Source organism: Pleurodeles waltl, chromosome 3_2, assembly GCF_031143425.1.
Source record: "Pleurodeles waltl isolate 20211129_DDA chromosome 3_2, aPleWal1.hap1.20221129, whole genome shotgun sequence".
NCBI classification, from domain to species: Eukaryota; Metazoa; Chordata; class Amphibia; order Caudata; family Salamandridae; genus Pleurodeles; species Pleurodeles waltl.
The window spans coordinates 222929091-222938142 of NC_090441.1; positions in this window are offsets into that span (position 1 = coordinate 222929091).

The window sequence follows — 9052 nt, forward strand, 5'->3', positions numbered from 1 at the left end:
CTGAGGAGGATTTATCCCTAACACCACGGACATCCCTGTATACAGTAATAAGGGTACCTTTAGCATGTGTGAGAAATAGATTCTCAGGAGACCTGTAAAATTAGTGCCTTATCAACATTGGTGGCACAATGTCATGGGACTCTCATCATTGGGATAAGACTGCTGGTTTTGGGTGGCAGCACCACTGCATTAAGAGGACTGGGTCAATCCTGCACTGTCTGGTAACTGTCAGCCTAACCCCTGTGGTTAGCTAGCAGCACTTCATCAAAAACTAGAAGTCAAGGTGACACATGATGCTCTGTGACTCACCAGGAAAGTTGTGGTTGGCAGATCCGTCTTTTTCTCTCATTAACACAGGTCTCACACACACATCGGCAGACAAAGAGATGCAGGACAGTTTTCAATGCATTTATTAAAAAGACTGCAATGTGTGATAAAATGCATCATCTGCAATTATTAGGAAGATGAAACATAGCACAATTAGGATTGTTACCAGAAAGTGAAAAGCGTATAAATAACCCCAGCATATTGGAATAAACATGTGCCTAAGAATTCCTACCCACACTTCCTTGCTTCTATGTGAGAGTATGGCAGTGTTAGCCCTTTTCTCTGCCCGTACTTAATCCATGGAAGGAACACCCCCTCCCAAACCTAAAAAAGGCAGGGGTCTGCCCGCTTTCTACTCGGTTGGCTTTAGAGACAGGGCTGAGGTCAGCAATGTGGCAATGAAATGGCATACTGCACAGGATGGATCTCCTGGCTGAAATGACCTTTCTAACCTTCTTTGGCCTGTATGATGTTTTACATTAAAACATGTTGTGTTCTGGGAAAAAGGTCCGAAGTGATCATGTGTCTAAGTGTTGAGGCTGGTTACGCACTCTTGTGACGGAAATCCTTGTTAGATTATCATTTACAGCCCTCAAGCAGCCTTGGGCAGACGTACACAGTGAAACGCCGTGCAAGAAAAGCAATAACAACACTTTCGCAGATAAACAGCTGATTAGAAAAATAAAACATCCCCGCTAAAAAACAGTACTCACTCATAGCCCCAGTCAGACTCTCAGGCACCCACTCAGACCCACTCATGTGATTGGGACAGAAATTCTATTGTTCAGGAAGTCAAATCTGTTTTCTCCCTTGACATTGTGACTCTGTGCCTCCTCCCCCTCCCACAGTAGAAGTGTCTACAAATCTGGGAGTTAAATTTGATAATGCCCTCACTTTTCAACCACAAGCACGGTAGATGGTATGTGCTTCTCATTGACTAAAACCTTTAAACAGTTCTTTGACTTTCTCCTCTTAGCAGCCAGGACAAATGTGGCTTTTTCCCTGAGAACATCAAGGCTAGATTATTGCAGCAGTCTCTATGAAGGGACTTCTAACTGCTTCGTAAACTCTTGATTGTCCAACATACAGTGGCCAAATTGGTGCTTAACCTTCCCAAATATATCTCTGCTTCTAAAGCACTCAGAGATCTACATTTAAGATTCTGGTTTTGGTTTTCAGAGCTTTTCTCATTCCAAGTCCTAAATCCCTAACTGACAGGTTTTGTCATTATAGGACTCAGATTACACTCAGATCGCCCAGTGCTAATTTGTTTAAACGTCCCTCATTTAGGCTTAAATTGTGAGAAGGCAAATCATTCATGGTCTTAAGAGTTAAAGTTTGGAACCAACTTCCAGGTCTGCTTCGGCTACTTGAGAATGAAGCTTGTTTCAAGAGGTCTTTGAAGACCTAGCTCTTCCAGATGCCAGACCATTTGTGCCACTCTTTCATACAGTGGGGTTTTGGATGTATATTTTTTTCTCTCCATTTATTACTTTTTTGGATCTCTTTCTTTCCGTTTTAGGATTGGTGTGTTAGGCTAGCACCAGAATGTTCCTGTTTGAGTGATCGAGGGGTGATTTACTGCTTTTGTCACAGGGATATCTTTGTTACTTGCAGTTCAGAAGTCACCATCCTAATGTAGCAGAATGAGCTATGAACTGCCATCAAAGAACTGCATGTAAACTGCAAGGGATAGGTTAGAAAGCTAAAAGTTTGTCCCAGTCTTTAATTATCCTAAAGTTGTTTAAAAGGGTTTGCTTGTGTAGAAATGCATTTCTATAAGTAAACTCAACCCCCACTATGGCGGTACATTTCAAATCCTGAGTTTGTGCTTCTCCAGACCACACATTCTTTAAATATACTGCTTACTAATATTGATGGCATGTGCCTCCCACACCGTGTACTCCTCTTTGTCTTATGCAACATTCCCTATACACTGATTTACACATGAATGACTCATTGTCTCTGTTTAATGTGTATGTAATGTAAAGTGCCCCTACACTGGTATGAGTAGCGCTATAAAACAAATACAATACATGTGCAAGAGGTGCTTTGGAGAGATAAGTGGCACTGTTAGAGGGTTTCTCATACCTAACACTGCCAGCGCTAATGCTGGCCCTGCTCTGAGTTAGAATTCAGGAAGTAAGAAATAGAGAAGAGTTTTGTAGAACAAACTGAAGAAGAAGAAAATGTAAAAAACATCAATGCACAAGAAAGGCAAAGAAGGAAGTGCCAGGAAGCTGGTTCGTTAGTCACAGTTTACTACCATGCATGTGGACTGAAAGTCTATTTTTTTGGAATTACCTGGTAGCGTCTGACACGTTTCTTACCTGTGCAGTGCACTGACGCTTCCCTTTTTTGTGAACAAGATGGTTGTGGTCTGGAGCTGTAGGGACACTGTAACAAGCTGGGCTCATCTCCTCTGCAGGTCACATTGGTTATAATAGGAAACCTGTATCAGGGGGCTCCAAAGGCAGATCCACCAGGTGCTGAGATTGGCACTCCACACCCCAGCTGTCAGCAGACCACAGCAGCATCATTCATATCCCAATTCAAGTCACAAATTGTTCCTTCATAGAGATGTACCTTAACCAGCACAACCCCAGCACAAGGATCTGCACCATTGGAGAGGCGAACAACATCTGTATCAACTGCAAAGAAACACAGAGAAATGAAAAATGTACGTACATATCTAACCATATGGGTATGTATTTTATTTTCACCCCCCAACATATGCATCAACTGTGAAGAAGGAAAATGAAGATTAGTTCAATTTCTTACCGTAAGGGTATATATTGAGTGCACCTCCATTTACAGTGTCCTCATATCACATTCACCCAACTGTAGCATCATCCCTAGACAATGTCAACACATGAGAGCTCCATCCAAACATTACTTTATTCATCGGCATACACTAATGTACTGTGCAGCACATCATACTTAATGTTCACCACACGCGTACTTCCTGTTCAGAGTCCACCCAGAACCACAAGGGTTGTAGTGTGCAGACCTTCAAGATGCTACATCTCCCCCTTACTAAATAAAAAGTAATAAAAAACACCAAAATCATATTTCCTCGATTATTCGGCGAGGAACTCTCTCTTGTCAGCTCAGGTGGTTTGAGATGATTGAGAGTCACCCTGATCAGGAGGTGCTGGCTCTGTCATTTTCCATCCAGTTTCAGGTTTCAAGAGTGTCTTAGAAGGTGATTGAAATGTGATGTGTTACATTGTGGTTATCTCTAGTTTACAAATATTTCCCTGTGTTGCTCCAAGTTTTTATTGGAAGAGGAAGGTGCTCCAGCCAAGTGTGTGTGTATCGCAGGTAGTGATTTTGTCTTTGTTCTCCATGCCTCCTATGCTGTGTGTGTGTATATATATATATATATATATATATATATATATATATATATATATATATAGATATATATATATATATATATATAGATATATATATATATATATTCACTGAAAAAAAGAAAGGTTACAGGAACACTATAGTTATAGCTAGAGTTTTGTCAAGTAACGAAAACTCACGCCATAAGATAAGTATAACTCGCGCCCTCACCATGCACAGTTGTCGCATCAATAGTGTTACGATGAGAATATGAACAATGGCATAGAATATGTAATTGATGATATAATATGTGGATTAGTTAGCTGTGCATGGGGGAGGCGCAAGTTATAGTTGGCAGCGACCTCTCTGGGTGGGAGAATAGGTGTGAGAGGTTGTTCCTGGGGGTAAGAGTGGCTGTCAGAGTGTCTGTCTGGGTGTGCAAGTGCGTACATCAGTGCTTTAGTGGGTGTGTCAGTATGTGCATGGGTCTGTGGGTGGGTGCATCAGTGTGTCAGATGGTCTGTCAGTGGGTGTGTGATGGTCTGAGTGGGTGGGTCTGTGTGTGGGAGCTTATCTGTCTGAGTGGGTCTGAGTGGGTCTGAATGGGTGACTGAGGGTCTGACTGGGACTGTGAGTGACTACACGAGGGTCTGAGTGGGTGCGTAAATGTCTGAATGGATCTGTGAGTGTGTGCATAAGTGTCTGAGTGGTTGTGTGAGTGGGAGATGTAGGAAAGTCCTTCTTTTTGCCCTGGTCACCCCCAAACTTTTTGGACAGATACTGGTGGTTACTGACTCTTGGCTGTGCCCTGGGTACTGCTTACCAGTCCTAGGGCCAGTGCTCTGTGTAAAGTGGATATGCAAAATAGGCTACTTGTAATTGGCAATATTAACATACCTACAAGTCCCTAGTATATGGTAGGGCATATAGATTTAGGGACTCCAGAATTGGTAGGGCACCCATAGGTCTTCAAAGGCAGGGAAGGACATTTGGAGCAACCCAGCACCTCCCTCACATCCTGCAGACCCTCTTGATTAGATTGCCCTCTTGATTAGATTAGGAAAGGGCAGGAGCAGGGTATGTTTAGGATTTTTAGCAACACTAGTGGGTGGGCTCAGCCAGATGTATCCCCCAAAATTCAGTTTCAGCCATTATGGATTTTTGAAGAAAGTTACTCCCTGGGATTGATTTTTGTCACGCTTCCCAGGAAGTGGTCATCACAAGGGGAGGGACCCTGCATCTGATTGGAAAACCAGGACCACCCTGTTTGTCACCCAGGAGCAAGAATAAATATGGCAGAGTTGCACCTACACCTCAGGTCCTTGCAAGGAAGAACATCAGAGGAAGGACTGCCCTGTTGGACCCCTGACCTGCACCTGGACACTGCACTGTGAAAGACTGCACCAGCTGCACACTTGGGCTTCACCAGAAGAAGGTCTTTGCCTGGCTTCAACTAGTTCAAAGAGGGACTCCCTGTTTGCTACATGTAAAAACATTGCTAACCAGAGTCCCCTGCACCAACTCCTGAAGAACCTGACCAGATGACCACTTCAGTTTCCAATTTGGAGTTTGCGACAGGTGCATTCTGGGAGTTGTAGTCCGCACCCTCAAGGAGCAACTCAGAGCTTCTAAAACCTTGAGGTGAGCTGTGGACTCCTAAAGGGCCTTAAAAGACCTTCTTGAAGAAGATCCAGAGGTTTGGAGAAATTTGGAGAACTTTTTGGAAAAAGGTCCATAAAGGGACTGACCCGCTGGCGCAACTCTAGTCGGCTTGCCTTAACCGTGACCCGGCCTGACCCGGCCTATTCGTCTTGCCTAGCAATTGCACCTACGTGCAATTGCACCTACCTCCCGCTGAAGAAAATCTCAGAAAAAGTGACTAAGGGCCTGATTTATACTTTTTTAGCACTGCATTTGCATCATTTTGTTACACAAAAGCAGCACAAACTTGCAAAATTCAATTATATTTTGTGAGTTTGAGTGGTTTTTGCGTAAAGAAATTACACATATGAGGCACTAAAAAAGTATAAATCAGGCCCTCAGTCAAAACGTAGAAAGTGGACCGGGACCTCCCTCACAGGGTATCCGAAGAGGGCTCCAGGGACGTCAGATCAAGATTCAGGTTTGCCCCGGTCGAAGGATTTTCATCTTGAAAAATCATCTAACTCCAAAAGTACAAATCTTCACTAAGGGCTCCCGCAATGTGTACCCGAGGAAGGGCTCCAGGGAGGTCGGATTGGACTGGCGACTTTGTCTCGCTGAAGAAAATCTTCAAGAAAACGACTAAGTCCGAAGGTAAACTTTTTAACGAGGCCTCCCACTTGCTGTAGCTGAGCAGGGCTCCATCGCGGTTGGCCTTAAACTTTGACTTTACTCCAGCAGAGGTGCTACCAGATGACCAGATTGGTGCTATTAGTTTCAAGCACTAAAAAACATTAAGGGGGTCATTACGACCCTGGCGGCCGGCGGTATGTTGGCGGTAACACCGCCAACAGGCTGGAGGTGTTCCGGCAGCAATTATGACCGTGGTGGAATTGCCACGGCCATACTGCCGGCCCCTCCATTTTCCTGCCAGGATTCCGCCTGGCGGTCATAATCACCAGGGCAGCGGTGCAAGCACCGCTGCCCTGGGGATTATGAGTCCCCGACCGCCGGCCTGTCCGTGGCGGTACACACCCCCATTGAAAGGCCGGCGGTAAGGGTCTTGGGGTGCCCCTGGGGGCCCCTGCACTGCCCATGCACTTGGCATGGGCAGTGCAGGGGCCCCCAGGCATAGCCCCGTCGCGCATTTCACTGCCTGAATTTCAAGCAGTGAAATGCGTGAGGGGTGCTACTGCACCTGCTGCACACCAGCATTGCCGCCGGATCTATTACAAGCCGGCTGCAATGTTGATGTGACATTTCCACTGGGCCAGCAGACGGTAACACTGTTACCGTCCGCTGGCCCAGCGGAAATGTCATAATAGGGAGACAGGAATACCGCCGGCAATGGCGGTATTCTGTCTCCCGCGGCCTCAGCAGTCTTTTCAAAAGACCGCCAAGGTCATAATGACCCCCTAATTCTTTAAAAATTAATATCTCCGGTTCCCTTTATCCGATTTTATTCATTTTGGTAACTTGGTTTGGGATTTTTAAACTGTTTCTTGTGTTTTATTTAATTACTGTTTTGTGTTACTTGAATGCTTTACACTTTTTCTCCTGAGTTAAGCCTTGTCACTCATTTCTAAGCTACCAAGCGTTGAGCTGGGGTTAATTCATTGAGACTTAACTGAACCTAGTGGGGATAGTGTCCTATTGCTAAGTGTAGGTACTTACCTGCCCTTCTCAATAATCCACTTTCCAACAGGAGAATTGATTGAAAGAGAGACAGTGTGAAAGAAAGTGAGAGAGAGAGATATTTTTAGACTTTGATGTCTGATATACTTATAATGAGTTATGTGTGTCCAATTTGAAACAAAAAAAAATGCATTTGCTTTAAATTAAAATTAAAACAAAAAAAATAGAAATGAGTCCTAAATGTATTCGTTTAAAAAAAAAACCAATATAAATGAGTCCAGCTTGACTCAAGCCCCGAACGCTCAGTGTGAAGGTCTGTGAGCTATGTTTTTTTTACATTTTCATTTATTTTTCAGCCCTTTACAAGCTATCTGGGGCCGCGAGGGAGCCCTCCTTATTTATTTCTTTATTATTTTTTTCTTTATTTTCTTTCTTTATTTTTTTAAATAAAAAATCCCTTTACAGGGTACCTGACACTCTAGGGGAAGCCTTGAGGCTTCCCTCGCAGTGCCATTGCCTCAGCAAGAAGGGAGATGCTTTGACAGCAGCTCAGTGTTTGCTGAAGCATTTCATCTCTGTCCCATGAACACGTCTTCGATATTTTGTGTTTCACATTTTCAGGCCAATAAATTCACCAGCCACAAGGACTTCTTAAAGAGGATGTCAGACCTCCTTTTTCTAATTCAGTCAGACCTCTTCTTGGTCCTTTGAGAGGCATGGTCTCGGAGCCTGCCTTACCACGTATTCCTGGGTCAGGGTTGATGGAGAGTTTATGATGGGTAAATTCGATAATAGTGATGTGATTTCATTTTCATAGGTGAATGTTTCATTGAGCACATCAACTTTTTCAATATTAACAGAAGATACATAAAAGATCACAGGCTTAAGCCCCTCCTACTTATTAATATTTTCTTCACAAAGAGACGGATCACCAGGGAAGTCTAGTTCCTCTTTATCACAGTGTGGAGACACCCAGGAGGAACATGAATAAGGGGAGAAATAAGTCATCAGAGACACCTGCAGAATGCTGAGGGACGCACTCTCCTCCCTCTGATGGCCCTCAGAAGGTGACCTAACACTGTCCTGAAGACTCTTGTTAGATACAAGGGGAGAACGGGATCTCCTCTATTGTGTCTCCTTGATCCACGGATGTTGTTCTCCCATGCGATCAGGGAGAAGACTGACATTTGTTGTGCATATATCATCCAAGTTGCTTCCAGGAAAGTCACCACAGACTGAGTCCCAAAGTTAAAAGCCCTTAAATAAAGGCCCTGGGTCCTTCGGACAGACGTCCTGTCACCACTACATGAAGAACTTTAAACCTTCTTTTGTTGTTGTTCTCTTTTACCACCAATTAGTCATACAAGAAACAAAAAACTTTCTTTACTCTTGTGTAATTTAAGGTGATTAAAGACAAACCAAACACCCACGGGTAACACGTTGAAGGCAAATCTCAAAGACAAAGACAGACTTCCATCTGGCCCAACGCTGCCTAAAAAGCAAGCCTCCCCAGTGCAATCTCTTCACACACTTTTATACATTAGTTAGAAATTCCCCTACCCAAGAGAGCAGCCCGGTCACAGAGAGGATGTGCTAGCCTAGGGTTTGCACCAGGAGATCTTGCATGGACCCCTGCACCTCCAAGGATCATGGCAGAGATGGTGCTTTTGGACCACCTCAGGGCTTTGTCAGTCCATTCCTACCCGACAATAAACACCTCCTCAGGGATTTGTGAGGCACGCCTTCCTGACAATGCAATGCAGGTCTCTCCAGCACCTTACTGTTTGGGCTTTTGGGGGCATTCATCCATGACTAAACATGGACATCTGACCCACACACAAAGCCACTTTGGAGGCTTCCACTTTGAAAATAACATAGCAAGACTCCTACTAAATCAAGAGTTTTTGTGAGGTGCCAACCTCTTCTAAACAGCATTGTTCAGCTACAAAAGAACATTTATGATGGCTCCAGCACACCCCTGAGACATCAAGAAATAAATACATTGATAAATAAATAAATAATAAAAATAGTTAGAAAGTTCTCAGACAACCTTTAGGCCCATGAAAAAGGTGTAAACGGGAAAGAGCACAAAAACTAAGCAGAGGTTTACAAA